Source organism: Seriola aureovittata, chromosome 4 (genome assembly GCF_021018895.1).
Source record: "Seriola aureovittata isolate HTS-2021-v1 ecotype China chromosome 4, ASM2101889v1, whole genome shotgun sequence".
Lineage (NCBI taxonomy): Eukaryota > Metazoa > Chordata > Actinopteri > Carangiformes > Carangidae > Seriola > Seriola aureovittata.
Genome location: NC_079367.1, coordinates 755,340 through 774,337, shown reverse-complemented (window position 1 = coordinate 774,337; position 18,998 = coordinate 755,340). Strand labels below are relative to the sequence as shown.

At 48.1% G+C, this 18,998-nt stretch overlaps 2 long non-coding RNA genes across 2 annotated transcripts; one reads left to right on the top strand and one right to left on the bottom strand.

Annotated features, from left to right (window-relative positions):
• The first annotated feature begins 1,619 nt into the window (after positions 1 to 1,619).
• Positions 1,620 to 3,547, top strand: LOC130167560 (uncharacterized). Its single transcript, XR_008827308.1, has 3 exons — positions 1,620 to 2,197; positions 2,814 to 2,919; positions 3,416 to 3,547. It is a non-coding gene; the product is annotated as an uncharacterized LOC130167560 (long non-coding RNA).
• Positions 3,548 to 4,120: 573 nt separating this feature from the next.
• LOC130167558 (uncharacterized) lies at positions 4,121 to 5,343 on the bottom strand. Its single transcript, XR_008827306.1, has 3 exons — positions 4,957 to 5,343; positions 4,355 to 4,424; positions 4,121 to 4,259 (listed from the first exon to the last, which is right to left on the bottom strand). It is a non-coding gene; the product is annotated as an uncharacterized LOC130167558 (long non-coding RNA).
• Between the last annotated feature and the right edge of the window lie 13,655 nt (positions 5,344 to 18,998).

Below are 18,998 nucleotides of genomic sequence, written 5' to 3'. Positions count from 1 at the left end.
CTCCCGGCAGCATATGAGAGACCTCCCATGGCGGCCATTCGGAAGGGAGCGACTCAGAAGGCTGGGGCTGACATATGTTACTCAGCGTGACGAGCCGAGTCCGTAGACACCAAACTTGTGGACTTTGGACAAACTTTTCCGTTGCGACATTCACACTAGTCTTAATGGTGTGGCACCTCAGCATATGAGAGATGACCCTTCGGAAGGGAGCGACTCAGAAGGCTGGGGCTGACATATGTTACTCAGCGTGACGAACCGAGTCCGTAGACACCCAATTTGTGGACTTTGGACAAACTTTTCCGTTGCGACATTCACACTAGTCTTAATGGTGTGGCACCTCAGCATATGAGAGATGACCCTTCGGAAGGGAGCGACTCAGAAGGCTTGGGCTGACATATGTTACTCAGCTTGACGAGCCGAGTCCGTAGACACCCAATTTGTGGACTTTTGACAAAATTTTTCGTCGCAGCAAGCGGGCCTCGGACACGTTTAACGAGGCATCCCTTCCGACGGGAGCGACTTCGAAGCCTGGGGCTGACATATGTTACTCAGCGTGACGAGCCGAGTCCGTAGATACCAAATTTGTGGACTTTCGAGAAAATTTTTCGGAAATTATTAAAACACAGATTTTAACCGTGTCTCCCGGCAGCATATGAGAGACCTCCCATGGCGGCCATTCGGAAGGGAGCGACTCAGAAGGCTGGGGCTGACATATGTTACTCAGCTTGACGAGCCGAGTCCGTAGACACCCAATTTTTGGACTTTTGACAAAATTTTTCGTCGCAGCAAGCGGGCCTCGGACACGTTTAACGAGGCATCCCTTCCGACGGGAGCGACTTCGAAGCCTGGGGCTGACATATGTTACTCAGCGTGACGAGCCGAGTCCGTAGATACCAAATTTGTGGACTTTCGAGAAAATTTTTCGGAAATTATTAAAACACAGAATTTAACGTGTCTCCGGCAGCATATGAGAGACCTCCCATGGCGGCCATTCGGAAGGGAGCGACTCAGAAGGCTGGGGCTGACATATGTTACTCAGCGTGACGAGCCGAGTCCGTAGACACCAAACTTGTGGACTTTGGACAAACTTTTCCGTTGCGACATTCACACTAGTCTTAATGGTGTGGCACCTCAGCATATGAGAGATGACCCTTCGGAAGGGAGCGACTCAGAAGGCTGGGGCTGAGATATGTTACTCAGCGTGATGAGCCGAGTCCGTAGACACCCAATTTGTGGACTTTTGACAAAATTTTTCGTCGCAGCAAGCGGGCCTCGGACACGTTTAACGAGGCATCCCTTCCGACGGGAGCGACTTCGAAGCCTGGGGCTGAAATATGTTACTCAGCGTGACGAGCCGAGTCCGTAGATACCAAATTTGTGGACTTTCGAGAAAATTTTTCGGAAATTATTAAAACACAGAATTTAACCGTGTCTCCCGGCAGCATATGAGAGACCTCCATGGCGGCCATTCGGAAGGGAGCGACTCAGAAGGCTGGGGCTGACATATGTTACTCAGCGTGACGAGCCGAGTCCGTAGACACCAAACTTGTGGACTTTGGACAAACTTTTCCGTTGCGACATTCACACTAGTCTTAAAGGGGACCTATTATGCAAAATGCACTTTTCCGTGGTTTTCTATCGGTAGTATGTGTCCCTGGCGTGTCTACGGACCCCCCAAACATGAGAAAAGTCCATCCTCTCGTTCTTTTGCTTTCTCCACCTTTCAAGAAATGTGTGCTCAAACGAGCGGATTGGAGATTCGCCCCTGGTGACGTCAAGAAGGGCGATGCCCCTCCCCCCGGGTGGGTGACGCTCCCCGAGCTAGGTGTGTGTTCCGCCCCCTGAGTCCGTGTTGCAGACGGTATCGTTACTTCCCTCGCGAACACTGGCTTTCGGTAGAACAATGTCGAAGGTACGAGCGAAACACAGTAGTTGCTTTGTTGTTGGCTGCACAAACCAACACAGAAATCTTTTTTCAACCCCTACGCCCGAGGATCTGAAGACCCAGTGGATTCATTTTATTTTTGATGGAAATGTTCCCGCTCCAACTCCGAAAGTGTTGTACGTGTGTGCTAACCGTTTCACCTCGGACTGCTTTCTCAACGAGGGCCAGGACAATGCAGGATTTGCTACAAGTCTCAAGATAAAGCTTGGATCAGTACCGACTGTCCGTGACCCAACTTTGAACTTCGAAGCTGTAAGTTTTACCATTTTATGTTGCTTTACTGTTTGTTCACGAGAGCCTGTTGCGTGTGTTGTTAGCATGGCAGCTAATGTGGCTAACGTTTAGCGTCGTCGACAACGCAGCGGGTATAGCCGGGTACAGATTGTATGCAATTCTTCTGCTTGGTATCGCCGTATGACATTGATTAGAGCCACCCTGTTAAATGTATTATACTTTAAAGGCGTTTTAGCTGTCTGTAAAGTCAAGCAGGTAAAATTCGGACTAAAAATAAGCTCGTAGTGATTAGCATAGGTGTCCGGGCTTGTTTATTAGTGCTGTGAAAGTTATTATTGAGAGTCATGCCTTATAACGGCCGTTTTAACGTTTATATCATGTTTACAGATACAGTGCCTGTAGGGAATATCTAGATAAACATACAGTTAAGTGGATATGTCCAAGGGGATAGTCTATAATACACATTTTTTGCATCTTGCACATATAGTGAGCTATTTGCAGCATTTACAAGCTATCGACAACCCAGTTTACACACAATTGAGAGCATCTGTTATCATTCTTGCACTGTTTGCAGCTGTTGCCATAACTACACATTTGAGGAGATGTTGGTGTAACCTCTGTTTCCTCTGTTCAGGCCATCTATACAGCTTCCTGCAACAAGGGGTGTTGCATGCCAGACTGACCCACTGCAGGCACACAGTTATCCTTGAAGAGTCTTCAGCCTCACATCAGAAGTACAGGTCTGTAGCCATCTGAAGTGCATCTACTTTTGATAAACCTAACAGTCATTTATCAGTCTTGGAATAATGTGCAGGTAAATGAAGCTGTGGTTACTTACAACTTGTGAGAGTGTGTAGGCTAAGGTTTCTGTCATCATCTGTCACCTGGCTGCCATGTACTACAATGAAAATGCTGACCGACCACAAGCCCAAACAAAAGAAGGTGAACCACTGTTCAAGGTCCAATTTCCAAAAGCCATGAAGGGAGAATGCAGAGCTACACCAGTTAAGACTGAGGCGACATTCTATAAGTGTTATATTATTTTATTTTTCAACCAAAAAATGTTTTGTACACATTGTATTAAATATTGCACATATAATGTTATGACAGTTCCATCAACAACAAAATACAGTAAAGAAAATATCAGGAGGTTAGAAACAGACTTTCAATCATTGTTTTGTAAAAAAAAAAAAGTGAAAAATGTAAAAAAAAAATCTTTTGTGTTTTATCAAACAGGGAATGTGGTGGACCTCATATTTGAAAAAGTCTTTGTGACCTGGGACCATACACAGAAGCTGCTTTGGCCATCCCCATCCCAGAGGACCTCACTGCACAGTTCGAGCGGCCTGAGAAGGAGGAGGTCATATCCAGCTCTGTGTCCCGGTTCTATCATGGGCCAGTCTAAAGCCCACGTACCGGCCTGTGGCGTCAGGAAACACGGCATGGATGTGTAGGACCACGCAGGCTGGAATGACGACCCAGATTCTGCAACCAAGGAAGCCCCAGCACCAGCTCACAAAGCTCCTATAGGCTAGATACCTGTACTGACTACAACAACTGGACAGGGCATTTAGTCTTGCAAACATATATCTATGTTGTGTCTCACAATTTTTTATATGGATCCAGTGAATCCTACAGTTTTTTTTTTATTATCACTGATTATAACTGCCTTATTTGATGTAAATAAATGCTTGATTGTTACTAAAGAAATGACTCCTCTGAATTCATATATTATATGCACACTATCTGCTGATAGAAGAACTTTACAAATCAAAGAGCAGCTAAACTAATTTATTTGAGTGTGTGTTACTCTATTTGTGGTGTGTTATTACCATTGTAAAATTATGTGCACTGAGGTAAAACAAGACTGCCTAACATCTTTTATTTAGATTGAAACTATGTTTTTACAAAGAAGCAAAACATACTGGTGTATTCCTCTCAACTGTAAAGGACCGTAGTCAGTGCGGTACATGTTGCGGGCATTCTGGAGGGAGTACACAATGAGGCAGAGCGGCTCCAACCCAGGACGGCCGACCGTAAATGGTAAATCTTCCTCGATCTCCCATAGCCGTCTGGTAACCTACAGTGAATTGCAAATGGGACATTCTATGGTTTATTATAAATGTAATGTAATCAAAACAAATTAATGATTAGTTTGTCTAGTGAGAATGTTACCTGTGGTATCTCCTAGCAGCAGATATTCTCAGCTTCTGTGGGCATGGTTGCACAGTTTCCACAGGAGCACCTATCCAAAATATATAACAGATATAACCGAGGTAATTTATAACATGTCACTTATTGCATATAATGTGGAGCTTGACAACAGTGTAGTGTAGAAAACTGCCAGTTTAGTCTTTGACTAAAGATTACTGTTGCTGTCAGACATGTTTATGCTGATTTACAGCTTTTACTGTAATACACAAAATAAATTTACTACATAAAGGAAGATGTCATGATGAGCATCTCTGCTCAAAACATGGAGAAAAATGATTTACTTTGTCAGCACCTATTAATATATCTGACTAGTACTGACATTGAACACCTGTAGCAGTCCACATACAACAAACATTTTCAGACTGTAAAAGTATATCTAAGGAGGCATGACAGATAACTACATTACACTATTCACAATAGTGCTTATTTACCAAAAGAGCTCCAGTAATGACGAGACAGTAACAGTTAGCATTAGCTACCTAGCTACATGTTAGTAACTGTGTGCCAGCTCTCATCAACAAACTGAAAATGTAAAGTCAAAATACACAAAATTGGTTACCAACCATTCAGAAACGTCCTGCTGCAGTTGTAGAGTTTGAACTTCTTCAGCAGCCTCTCCCTCTGGCTCAGATTCTGGATAAAAGTCGTGTGGTTGAACCAAATCGCTACCGACGCCAGGTTGCCGGTCACGGTCACCGTAAACATTGGAGCACGGTGCCAGAAGCCCGAACGGCATCCCCTTCCGGAGAGGGGCGTGGTCAGGCGCAGCTCATTGCATTTAAAGCTACAGACACAGAAACAGCCTGTTCTGAACAGGGCTCAAAAAGAGGGGTTTACAGGCATGCTGAAATATAGGATCGGAGTGGATTTTTTAGCAAAAAGCTTCAAATACATGCTTTGGGGACCTCTGAGACTTATTCAAACTTGTTGAAAAGGAGCATAATATGTCCCCTTTAATGGTGTGGCACCTCAGCATATGAGAGATGACCCTTCGGAAGGGAGCGACTCAGAAGGCTGGGGCTGACATATGTTACTCAGCGTGACGAGCCGAGTCCGTAGACACCAAACTTGTGGACTTTGGACAAACTTTTCCGTTGCGACATTCACACTAGTCTTAATGGTGTGGCACCTCAGCATATGAGAGATGACCCTTCGGAAGGGAGCGACTCAGAAGGCTGGGGCTGACATATGTTACTCAGCGTGACGAGCCGAGTCCGTAGACACCCAATTTGGGGACTTTTGACAAAATTTTTCGTCGCAGCAAGCGGGCCTCGGACACGTTTAACGAGGCATCCCTTCCGACGGGAGCGACTTCGAAGCCTGGGGCTGACATATGTTACTCAGCGTGACGAGCCGAGTCCGTAGATACCAAATTTGTGGACTTTCGAGAAAATTTTTCGGAAATTATTAAAACACAGAATTTAACCGTGTCTCCCGGCAGCATATGAGAGACCTCCCATGGCGGCCATTCGGAAGGGAGCGACTCAGAAGGCTGGGGCTGACATATGTTACTCAGCGTGACGAGCCGAGTCCGTAGACACCAAACTTGTGGACTTTGGACAAACTTTTCCGTTGCGACATTCACACTAGTCTTAATGGTGTGGCACCTCAGCATATGAGAGATGACCCTTCGGAAGGGAGCGACTCAGAAGGCTGGGGCTGACATATGTTACTCAGCGTGACGAGCGAGTCCGTAGACACCAAACTTGTGGACTTTTGACAAAATTTTCGTTGCGACATTCACACTAGTCTTAATGGTGTGGCACCTCAGCATATGAGAGATGACCTTCGGAAGGGAGCGACTCAGAAGGCTGGGGCTGACATATGTTACTCAGCTTGACGAGCCGAGTCCGTAGATACCCAATTTGGGGACTTTTGACAAAATTTTTCGTCGCAGCAAGCGGGCCTCGGACACGTTTAACGAGGCATCCCTTCCGACGGGAGCGACTTCGAAGCCTGGGGCTGACATATGTTACTCAGCGTGACGAGCCGAGTCCGTAGATACCAAATTTGTGGACTTTCGAGAAAATTTTTCGGAAATTATTAAAACACAGAATTTAACCGTGTCTCCCGGCAGCATATGAGAAACCTCCCATGGCGGCCATTCGGAAGGGAGCGACTCAGAAGGCTGGGGTTGACATATGTTACTCAGCGTGACGAGCCGAGTCCGTAGATACCAAATTTGTGGACTTTCGAGAAAATTTTTCGGAAATTATTAAAACACAGAATTTAACCGTGTCTCCCGGCAGCATATGAGAAACCTCCCATGGCGGCCATTCGGAAGGGAGCGACTCAGAAGGCTGGGGCTGACATATGTTACTCAGCGTGACGAGCCGAGTCCGTAGACACCAAACTTGTGGACTTTGGACAAACTTTTCCGTTGCGACATTCACACTAGTCTTAATGGTGTGGCACCTCAGCATATGAGAGATGACCCTTCGGAAGGGAGCGACTCAGAAGGCTGGGGCTGACATATGTTACTCAGCGTGACGAGCCGAGTCCGTAGACACCAAACTTGTGGACTTTGGACAAACTTTTCCGTTGCGACATTCACACTAGTCTTAATGGTGTGGCACCTCAGCATATGAGAGATGACCCTTCGGAAGGGAGCGACTCAGAAGGCTGGGGCTGACATATGTTACTCAGCTTGACGAGCCGAGTCGTAGATACCCAATTTGGGGACTTTTGACAAAATTTTTGTCGCAGCAAGCGGGCCTCGGACACGTTTAACGAGGCATCCCTTCCGACGGGAGCGACTTCGAAGCCTGGGGCTGACATATGTTACTCAGCGTGACGAGCCGAGTCCGTAGATACCAAATTTGTGGACTTTCGAGAAAATTTTTCGGAAATTATTAAAACACAGAATTTAACCGTGTCTCCCGCAGCATATGAGAGACCTCCCATGGCGGCCATTCGGAAGGGAGCGACTCAGAAGGCTGGGGCTGACATATGTTACTCAGCGTGACGAGCCGAGTCGTAGACACCAAACTTGTGGACTTTGGACAAACTTTTCCGTTGCGACTTTCACACTAGTCTTAATGGTGTGGCACCTCAGCATATGAGAGATGACCCTTCGGAAGGGAGCGACTCAGAAGGCTGGGGCTGACATATGTTACTCAGCGTGACGAGCCGAGTCCGTAGACACCAAACTTGTGGACTTTGGACAAACTTTTCCGTTGCGACATTCACACTAGTCTTAATGGTGTGGCACCTCAGCATATGAGAGATGACCTTCGGAAGGGAGCGACTCAGAAGGCTGGGGCTGACATATGTTACTCAGCGTGACGAGCCGTGTCCGTAGACACCCAATTTGTGGACTTTTGACAAAATTTTTCGTCGCAGCAAGCGGGCCTCGGACACGTTTAACGAGGCATCCCTTCCGACGGGAGCGACTTCGAAGCCTGGGGCTGACATTTGTTACTCAGCGTGACGAGCCGAGTCCGTAGATACCAAATTTGTGGACTTTCGAGAAAATTTTTCGGAAATTATTAAAACACAGAATTTAACCGTGTCTCCCGGCAGCATATGAGAGACCTCCCATGGCGGCCATTCGGAAGGGAGCGACTCAGAAGGCTGGGGCTGACATATGTTACTCAGCGTGACGAGCCGAGTCCGTAGACACCAAACTTGTGGACTTTGGACAAACTTTTCCGTTGCGACATTCACACTAGTCTTAATGGTGTGGCACCTCAGCATATGAGAGATGACCCTTCGGAAGGGAGCGACTCAGAAGGCTGGGGCTGACATATGTTACTCAGCGTGACGAGCCGAGTCCGTAGACACCAAACTTGTGGACTTTGGACAAACTTTTCCGTTGCGACATTCACACTAGTCTTAATGGTGTGGCACCTCAGCATATGAGAGATGACCCTTCGGAAGGGAGCGACTCAGAAGGCTGGGGCTGACATATGTTACTCAGCTTGACGAGCCGAGTCCGTAGATACCCAATTTGGGGACTTTTGACAAAATTTTTTCGTCGCAGCAAGCGGGCCTCGGACACGTTTAACGAGGCATCCCTTCCGACGGAGCGACTTCGAAGCCTGGGGCTGACATATGTTACTCAGCGTGACGAGCCGAGTCCGTAGATACCAAATTTGTGGACTTTCGAGAAAATTTTTCGGAAATTATTAAAACACAGAATTTAACCGTGTCTCCCGGCAGCATATGAGAGACCTCCCATGGCGGCCATTCGGAAGGGAGCGACTCAGAAGGCTGGGGCTGACATATGTTACTCAGCGTGACGAGCCGAGTCCGTAGACACCAAACTTGTGGACTTTGGACAAACTTTTCCGTTGCGACATTCACACTAGTCTTAATGGTGTGGCACCTCAGCATATGAGAGATGACCCTTCGGAAGGGAGCGACTCAGAAGGCTGGGGCTGACATATGTTACTCAGCGTGACGAGCCGAGTCCGTAGACACCAAACTTGTGGACTTTGGACAAACTTTTCCGTTGCGACATTCACACTAGTCTTAATGGTGTGGCACCTCAGCATATGAGAGATGACCCTTCGGAAGGGAGCGACTCAGAAGGCTGGGGCTGACATATGTTACTCAGCGTGACGAGCCGAGTCCGTAGACACCCAATTTGTGGACTTTTGACAAAATTTTTCGTCGCAGCAAGCAGGCCTCGGACACGTTTAACGAGGCATCCCTTCCGACGGGAGCGACTTCGAAGCCTGGGGCTGACATATGTTACTCAGCGTGACGAGCCGAGTCCGTAGATACCAAATTTGTGGACTTTCGAGAAAATTTTTCGGAAATTATTAAAACACAGAATTTAACCGTGTCTCCCGCAGCATATGAGAGACCTCCCATGGCGGCCATTCGGAAGGGAGCGACTCAGAAGGCTGGGGCTGACATATGTTACTCAGCGTGACGAGCCGAGTCCGTAGACACCAAACTTGTGGACTTTGGACAAACTTTTCCGTTGCGACATTCACACTAGTCTTAATGGTGTGGCACCTCAGCATATGAGAGATGACCCTTCGGAAGGGAGCGACTCAGAAGGCTGGGGCTGACATATGTTACTCAGCGTGACGAGCCGAGTCCGTAGACACCAAACTTGTGGACTTTGGACAAACTTTTCCGTTGCGACATTCACACTAGTCTTAATGGTGTGGCACCTCAGCATATGAGAGATGACCCTTCGGAAGGGAGCGACTCAGAAGGCTGGGGCTGACATATGTTACTCAGCGTGACGAGCCGAGTCCGTAGACACCAAACTTGTGGACTTTGGACAAACTTTTCCGTTGCGACATTCACACTAGTCTTAATGGTGTGGCACCTCAGCATATGAGAGATGACCCTTCGGAAGGGAGCGACTCAGAAGGCTGGGGCTGACATATGTTACTCAGCGTGACGAGCCGAGTCCGTAGATACCAAATTTGTGGACTTTCGAGAAAATTTTTCGGAAATTATTAAAACACAGAATTTAACCGTGTCTCCCGGCAGCATATGAGAGACCTCCCATGGCGGCCATTCGGAAGGGAGCGACTCAGAAGGCTGGGGCTGACATATGTTACTCAGCGTGACGAGCCGAGTCCGTAGACACCAAACTTGTGGACTTTGGACAAACTTTTCCGTTGCGACATTCACACTAGTCTTAATGGTGTGGCACCTCAGCATATGAGAGATGACCCTTCGGAAGGGAGCGACTCAGAAGGCTGGGGCTGACATATGTTACTCAGCTTGACGAGCCGAGTCCGTAGACACCCAATTTGTGGACTTTTGACAAAATTTTTCGTCGCAGCAAGCGGGCCTCGGACACGTTTAACGAGGCATCCCTTCCGACGGGAGCGACTTCGAAGCCTGGGGCTGACATATGTTACTCAGCGTGACGAGCCGAGTCCGTAGATACCAAATTTGTGGACTTTCGAGAAAATTTTTCGGAAATTATTAAAACACAGAATTTAACCGTGTCTCCCGGCAGCATATGAGAGACCTCCCATGGCGGCCATTCGGAAGGGAGCGACTCAGAAGGCTGGGGCTGACATATGTTACTCAGCGTGACGAGCCGAGTCCGTAGACACCAAACTTGTGGACTTTGGACAAACTTTTCCGTTGCGACATTCACACTAGTCTTAATGGTGTGGCACCTCAGCATATGAGAGATGACCCTTCGGAAGGGAGCGACTCAGAAGGCTGGGGCTGACATATGTTACTCAGCGTGACGAGCCGAGTCCGTAGACACCAAACTTGTGGACTTTGGACAAACTTTTCCGTTGCGACATTCACACTAGTCTTAATGGTGTGGCACCTCAGCATATGAGAGATGACCCTTCGGAAGGGAGCGACTCAGAAGGCTGGGGCTGACATATGTTACTCAGCTTGACGAGCCGAGTCCGTAGACACCCAATTTGTGGACTTTTGACAAAATTTTTCGTCGCAGCAAGCGGCCTCGGACACGTTTAACGAGGCATCCCTTCCGACGGGAGCGACTTCGAAGCCTGGGGCTGACATATGTTACTCAGCGTGACGAGCCGAGTCCGTAGATACCAAATTTGTGGACTTTCGAGAAAATTTTTCGGAAATTATAAAACACAGAATTTAACCGTGTCTCCCGGCAGCATATGAGAGACCTCCCATGGCGGCCATTCGGAAGGGAGCGACTCAGAAGGCTGGGGCTGACATATGTTACTCAGCGTGACGAGCCGAGTCCGTAGATACCAAATTTGTGGACTTTGGAAAAATTTTTCGGAAATTATTAAAACACAGAATTTAACCGTGTCTCCCGCAGCATATGAGAGACCTCCATGGCGGCCATTCGGAAGGGAGCGACTCAGAAGGCTGGGGCTGACATATGTTACTCAGCGTGACGAGCCGAGTCCGTAGACACCAAACTTGTGGACTTTGGACAAACTTTTCCGTTGCACATTCACACTAGTCTTAATGGTGTGGCACCTCAGCATATGAGAGATGACCCTTCGGAAGGGAGCGACTCAGAAGGCTGGGGCTGACATATGTTACTCAGCGTGACGAGCCGAGTCCGTAGACACCAAACTTGTGGACTTTGGACAAACTTTTCCGTTGCGACATTCACACTAGTCTTAATGGTGTGGCACCTCAGCATATGAGAGATGACCCTTCGGAAGGGAGCGACTCAGAAGGCTGGGGCTGACATATGTTACTCAGCTTGACGAGCCGAGTCCGTAGATACCCAATTTGTGGACTTTTGACAAAATTTTTCGTCGCAGCAAGCGGGCCTCGGACACGTTTAACGAGGCATCCCTTCCGACGGGAGCGACTTCGAAGCCTGGGGCTGACATATGTTACTCAGCGTGACGAGCCGAGTCCGTAGATACCAAATTTGTGGACTTTCGAGAAAATTTTTCGGAAATTATTAAAACACAGAATTTAACCGTGTCTCCCGGCAGCATATGAGAGACCTCCCATGGCGGCCATTCGGAAGGGAGCGACTCAGAAGGCTGGGGCTGACATATGTTACTCAGCGTGACGAGCCGAGTCCGTAGACACCAAACTTGTGGACTTTGGACAAACTTTTCCGTTGCGACATTCACACTAGTCTTAATGGTGTGGCACCTCAGCATATGAGAGATGACCCTTCGGAAGGGAGCGACTCAGAAGGCTGGGGCTGACATATGTTACTCAGCGTGACGAGCCGAGTCCGTAGACACCAAACTTGTGGACTTTGGACAAACTTTTCCGTTGCGACATTCACACTAGTCTTAATGGTGTGGCACCTCAGCATATGAGAGATGACCCTTCGGAAGGGAGCGACTCAGAAGGCTGGGGCTGACATATGTTACTCAGCGTGACGAGCCGAGTCCGTAGACACCAAACTTGTGGACTTTGGACAAACTTTTCCGTTGCGACATTCACACTAGTCTTAATGGTGTGGCACCTCAGCATATGAGAGATGACCCTTCGGAAGGGAGCGACTCAGAAGGCTGGGGCTGACATATGTTACTCAGCGTGACGAGCCGAGTCCGTAGACACCAAACTTGTGGACTTTGGACAAACTTTTCCGTTGCGACTTTCACACTAGTCTTAATGGTGTGGCACCTCAGCATGTGAGAGATGACCCTTCGGAAGGGAGCGACTCAGAAGGCTGGGGCTGACATATGTTACTCAGCGTGACGAGCCGAGTCCGTAGACACCAAACTTGTGGACTTTGGACAAACTTTTCCGTTGCGACATTCACACTAGTCTTAATGTGTGGCACCTCAGCATATGAGAGATGACCCTTCGGAAGGGAGCGACTCAGAAGGCTGGGGCTGACATATGTTACTCAGCGTGACGAGCCGAGTCCGTAGACACCAAACTTGTGGACTTTGGACAAACTTTTCCGTTGCGACATTCACACTAGTCTTAATGGTGTGGCACCTCAGCATATGAGAGATGACCCTTCGGAAGGGAGCGACTCAGAAGGCTGGGGCTGACATATGTTACTCAGCTTGACGAGCCGAGTCCGTAGACACCCAATTTGTGGACTTTTGACAAAATTTTTCGTCGCAGCAAGCGGGCCTCGGACACGTTTAACGAGGCATCCCTTCCGACGGGAGCGACTTCGAAGCCTGGGGCTGACATATGTTACTCAGCGTGACGAGCCGAGTCCGTAGATACCAATTTGTGGACTTTCGAGAAAATTTTTCGGAAATTATTAAAACACAGAATTTAAAAACACTGACATTTAAAACTTAACGTGTCTCCCGGCAGCATATGAGAGACCTCCATGGCGGCCATTCGGAAGGGAGCGACTCAGAAGGCTGGGGCTGACATATGTTACTCAGCGTGACGAGCCGAGTCCGTAGACACCAAACTTGTGGACTTTGGACAAACTTTTCCGTTGCGACATTCACACTAGTCTTAATGGTGTGGCACCTCAGCATATGAGAGATGACCCTTCGGAAGGGAGCGACTCAGAAGGCTGGGGCTGACATATGTTACTCAGCTTGACGAGCCGAGTCCGTAGACACCCAATTTGTGGACTTTTGACAAAATTTTTCGTCGCAGCAAGCGGGCCTCGGACACGTTTAACGAGGCATCCCTTCCGACGGGAGCGACTTCGAAGCCTGGGGCTGACATATGTTACTCAGCGTGACGAGCCGAGTCCGTAGATACCAAATTTGTGGACTTTCGAGAAAATTTTTCGGAAATTATTAAAACACAGATTTTAACCGTGTCTCCCGGCAGCATATGAGAGACCTCCCATGGCGGCCATTCGGAAGGGAGCGACTCAGAAGGCTGGGGCTGACATATGTTACTCAGCGTGACGAGCCGAGTCCGTAGACACCAAACTTGTGGACTTTGGACAACCTTTTCCGTTGCGACATTCACACTAGTCTTAATGGTGTGGCACCTCAGCATATGAGAGATAACCCTTCGGAAGGAGCGACTCAGAAGGCTGGGGCTGACATATGTTACTCAGCGTGACGAGCGAGTCCGTAGACACCAAACTTGTGGACTTTGGACAAACTTTTCCGTTGCGACATTCACACTAGTCTTAATGGTGTGGCACCTCAGCATATGAGAGATGACCCTTCGGAAGGGAGCGACTCAGAAGGCTGGGGCTGACATATGTTACTCAGCGTGACGAGCCGAGTCCGTAGACACCAAATTTGTGGACTTTGGACAAACTTTTCCGTTGCGACATTCACACTAGTCTTAATGGTGTGGCACCTCAGCATATGAGAGATGACCCTTCGGAAGGGAGCGACTCAGAAGGCTGGGGCTGACATATGTTACTCAGCTTGACGAGCCGAGTCCGTAGATACCCAATTTGTGGACTTTTGACAAAATTTTTCGTCGCAGCAAGCGGGCCTCGGACACGTTTAACGAGGCATCCCTTCCGACGGGAGCGACTTCGAAGCCTGGGGCTGACATATGTTACTCAGCGTGACGAGCCGAGTCCGTAGATACCAAATTTGTGGACTTTCGAGAAAATTTTTCGGAAATTATTAAAACACAGAATTTAACCGTGTCTCCCGGCAGCATATGAGAGACCTCCCATGGCGGCCATTCGGAAGGGAGCGACTCAGAAGCTGGGGCTGACATATGTTACTCAGCGTGACGAGCCGAGTCCGTAGATACCAAATTTGTGGACTTTCGAGAAAATTTTTCGGAAATTATTAAAACACAGAATTTAACCGTGTCTCCCGCAGCATATGAGAGACCTCCATGGCGGCCATTCGGAAGGGAGCGACTCAGAAGGCTGGGGCTGACATATGTTACTCAGCGTGACGAGCCGAGTCCGTAGACACCAAACTTGTGGACTTTTGACAAAATTTTTCGTCGCAGCAAGCGGGCCTCGACACGTTTAACGAGGCATCCCTTCCGACGGGAGCGACTTCGAAGCCTGGGGCTGACATATGTTACTCAGCGTGACGAGCCGAGTCCGTAGATACCAAATTTGTGGACTTTCGAGAAAATTTTTCGGAAATTATTAAAACACAGAATTTAACCGTGTCTCCCGGCAGCATATGAGAGACCTCCCATGGCGGCCATTCGGAAGGGAGCGACTCAGAAGGCTGGGGCTGACATATGTTACTCAGCGTGACGAGCCGAGTCCGTAGACACCAAACTTGTGGACTTTGGACAAACTTTTCCGTTGCGACATTCACACTAGTCTTAATGGTGTGGCACCTCAGCATATGAGAGATGACCCTTCGGAAGGGAGCGACTCAGAAGGCTGGGGCTGACATATGTTACTCAGCTTGACGAGCCGAGTCCGTAGATACCCAATTTGGGGACTTTTGACAAAATTTTTCGTCGCAGCAAGCGGGCCTCGGACACGTTTAACGAGGCATCCCTTCCGACGGGAGCGACTTCGAAGCCTGGGGCTGACATATGTTACTCAGCGTGACGAGCCGAGTCCGTAGATACCAAATTTGTGGACTTTCGAGAAAATTTTTCGGAAATTATTAAAACACAGAATTTAACCGTGTCTCCCGGCAGCAAAAAAAACCTCCCATGGCGGCCATTCGGAAGGGAGCGACTCAGAAGGCTGGGGCTGACATATGTTACTCAGCGTGACGAGCCGAGTCCGTAGACACCAAACTTGTGGACTTTTGACAAACTTTTCCGTTGCGACATTCACACTAGTCTTAATGGTGTGGCACCTCAGCATATGAGAGATGACCCTTCGAAGGGAGCGACTCAGAAGGCTGGGGCTGACAATGTTACTCAGCGTGACGAGCCGAGTCCGTAGACACCAAACTGTGGACTTTGGACAAACTTTTCCGTTGCGACATTCACACTAGTCTTAATGGTGTGGCACCTCAGCATATGAGAGATGACCCTTCGGAAGGGAGCGACTCAGAAGGCTGGGGCTGACATATGTTACTCAGCTTGACGAGCCGAGTCCGTAGATACCCAATTTGGGGACTTTTGACAAAATTTTTCGTCGCAGCAAGCGGGCCTCGGACACGTTTAACGAGGCATCCCTTCCGACGGAGCGACATCGAAGCCTGGGGCTGACATATGTTACTCAGCGTGACGAGCCGAGTCCGTAGATACCAAATTTGTGGACTTTCGAGAAAAATTTTTCGGAAATTATTAAAACACAGAATTTAACCGGTCTCCCGGCAGCATATGAGAGACCTCCCATGGCGGCCATTCGGAAGGGAGCGACTCAGAAGGCTGGGGCTGACAATGTTACTCAGCGTGACGAGCCGAGTCCGTAGACACCAAACTGTGGACTTTGGACAAACTTTTTTCCGTTGCGACATTCACACTAGTCTTAATGGTGTGGCACCTCAGCATATGAGAGATGACCCTTCGGAAGGGAGCGACTCAGAAGGCTGGGGCTGACATATGTTACTCAGCTTGACGAGCCGAGTCCGTAGATACCCAATTTGTGGACTTTTGACAAAATTTTTCGTCGCAGCAAGCGGGCCTCGACACGTTTAACGAGGCATCCCTTCCGACGGGAGCGACTTCGAAGCCTGGGGCTGACATATGTTACTCAGCGTGACGAGCCGAGTCCGTAGATACCAAATTTGTGGACTTTCGAGAAAATTTTTCGGAAATTATTAAAACACAGAATTTAACCGTGTCTCCCGCAGCATATGAGAGACCTCCCATGGCGGCCATTCGGAAGGGAGCGACTCAGAAGGCTGGGGCTGACATATGTTACTCAGCGTGACGAGCCGAGTCCGTAGACACCAAACTTGTGGACTTTTGACAAAATTTTTCGTCGCAGCAAGCGGGCCTCGGACACGTTTAACGAGGCATCCCTTCCGACGGGAGCGACTTGGAAGCCTGGGGCTGACATATGTTACTCAGCGTGACGAGCCGAGTCCGTAGACACCAAATTTGTGGACTTTCGAGAAAATTTTTCGGAAATTATTAAAACACAGAATTTAACCGTGTCTCCCGGCAGCATATGAGAGACCTCCCATGGCGGCCATTCGGAAGGGAGCGACTCAGAAGGCTGGGGCTGACATATGTTACTCAGCGTGACGAGCCGAGTCCGTAGACACCAAACTTGTGGACTTTTGACAAACTTTTCCGTTGCGACATTCACACTAGTCTTAATGGTGTGGCACCTCAGCATATGAGAGATGACCCTTCGGAAGGGAGCGACTCAGAAGGCTGGGGCTGACATATGTTTTACTCAGCTTGACGAGCCGAGTCCGTAGACACCCAATTTGTGGACTTTTGACAAAATTTTTCGTCGCAGCAAGCGGGCCTCGGACACGTTTAACGAGGCATCCCTTCCGACGGGAGCGACTTCGAAGCCTGGGGCTGACATAATGTTACTCAGCGTGACGAGCCGAGTCCGTAGATACCAAATTTGTGGACTTTCGAGAAAATTTTTCGGAAATTATTAAAACACAGAATTTAATAAAAACCGTGTCTCCCGGCAGCATATGAGAACCTCCCATGGCGGCCATTCGGAAGGGAGCGACTCAGAAGGCTGGGGCTGACATATGTTACTCAGCGTGACGAGCCGAGTCCGTAGACACCAAACTTGTGGACTTTGGACAAACTTTTCCGTTGCGACATTCACACTAGTCTTAATGGTGTGGCACCTCAGCATGTGAGAGATGACCCTTCGGAAGGGAGCGACTCAGAAGGCTGGGGCTGACATATGTTACTCAGCGTGACGAGCCGAGTCCGTAGACACCAAACTTGTGGACTTTGGACAAACTTTTCCGTTGCGACATTCACACTAGTCTTAAAGGGGACCTATTATGCAAAATGCACTTTTCCGTGGTTTTCTATCGGTAGTATGTGTCCCTGGCGTGTCTACGACCCCCCAAAATGAAAAAGTCCATCCCTCCGTTCTTTTGCGTTCTCCACCTTTCAAGAAATGTGTGCTCAAACGAGCGGATTGGAGATTCGCCCCTGGTGACGTCAAAGAAGCGATGCCCCTCCCCCCGGGTGGTGACGCTCCCCGAGCTAGTGTGTGTTCCGCCCCCTGAGTCCGTGTTGCAGACGTATCGTTACTTCCCTCCGCGAACACTGGCTTTCGGTAGAACAATGTCGAAGGTACGAGCGAAACACAGTAGTTGCTTTGTTTGTTGGCTGCAACAAACCAACACAGAAAATCTTTTTTCAACCCCTACGCGCCAGGATCTGAAGACCCAGTGGATTCATTTAATTTTGATGGAAATGTTCCCCGCTCCAACTCCGAAAGTGTTGTACGTGTGGTGCTAACCGTTTCACCCTCGACTGCTTTCTCAACGAGGGCCAGGACAATGCAGGATTTGCTACAAGTCTCAAGATAAAGCTTGGATCAGTACCGACTGTCCGTGACCCAATGATAACAACAATATGATGCATATAATAATGATGATGATGACAACACTCAATCATAGTAACATGGTATGCTATTTACAAGTTAAATAACAGACACATGAAAAAAAATATGAAACATAGAAAAACAAACATGCATATAAGAGGAATTTCAAGTTGTAAATATGGGAGGTGGTCTCTGATATCCATGAAGAAAATTTTCAGAATGACGGTCAGCAATGCAAAGATCTGGTACCCAGGTCATGTGATGAACCCCGTGCAGTGTCCAGTCCTTTTCTTCAGGTAGGTGGGAAAAGAAAAAAGAATCGTTACACTAAAGGAAATACATGTATATGAAATATAAAGAAATATGTATATATTATTTCTTAACATGAAAATATCAACATTTCTAAAAGATGCCAGATGATCCTTGCATGTAGATAAACAATTTAAGGATTTTGATACAGATCGAAATAGAGCATTTTTACAGTCGCGGGTTCGAATCCCATCCATGGGCGGTCCAAAACATTTAAAAACATGAAAAGCTTGCTACTTGTCTTCAGGCAGCAAGAAATGCATCCATCAAGTAGTCATGGATATAAAATAAAATGTTCACTTCATTTCTATCTTTCTTTCTCATTTTTCCCTTTTTTTCCTCCTTCCCCCTTCTCCCCCCTTTTTGACGGACGAATGTTCCCCAACAGCGACCTAGCTTTGTGATAGGATGGAAAGCCAAGACTTGTGGGAAAGAAGAGAATCTAAGCTTTACAATGAGGTATTACTCCACTAAATCAGATAATGCTATCCTGAAATAGCAGCTTAAATATAGAGACCAGATTTGACCTCTGACCGAGCACTGAAAGCTGCCTAAAATTGACCACATTAAATGTCTGGTTAATAACAA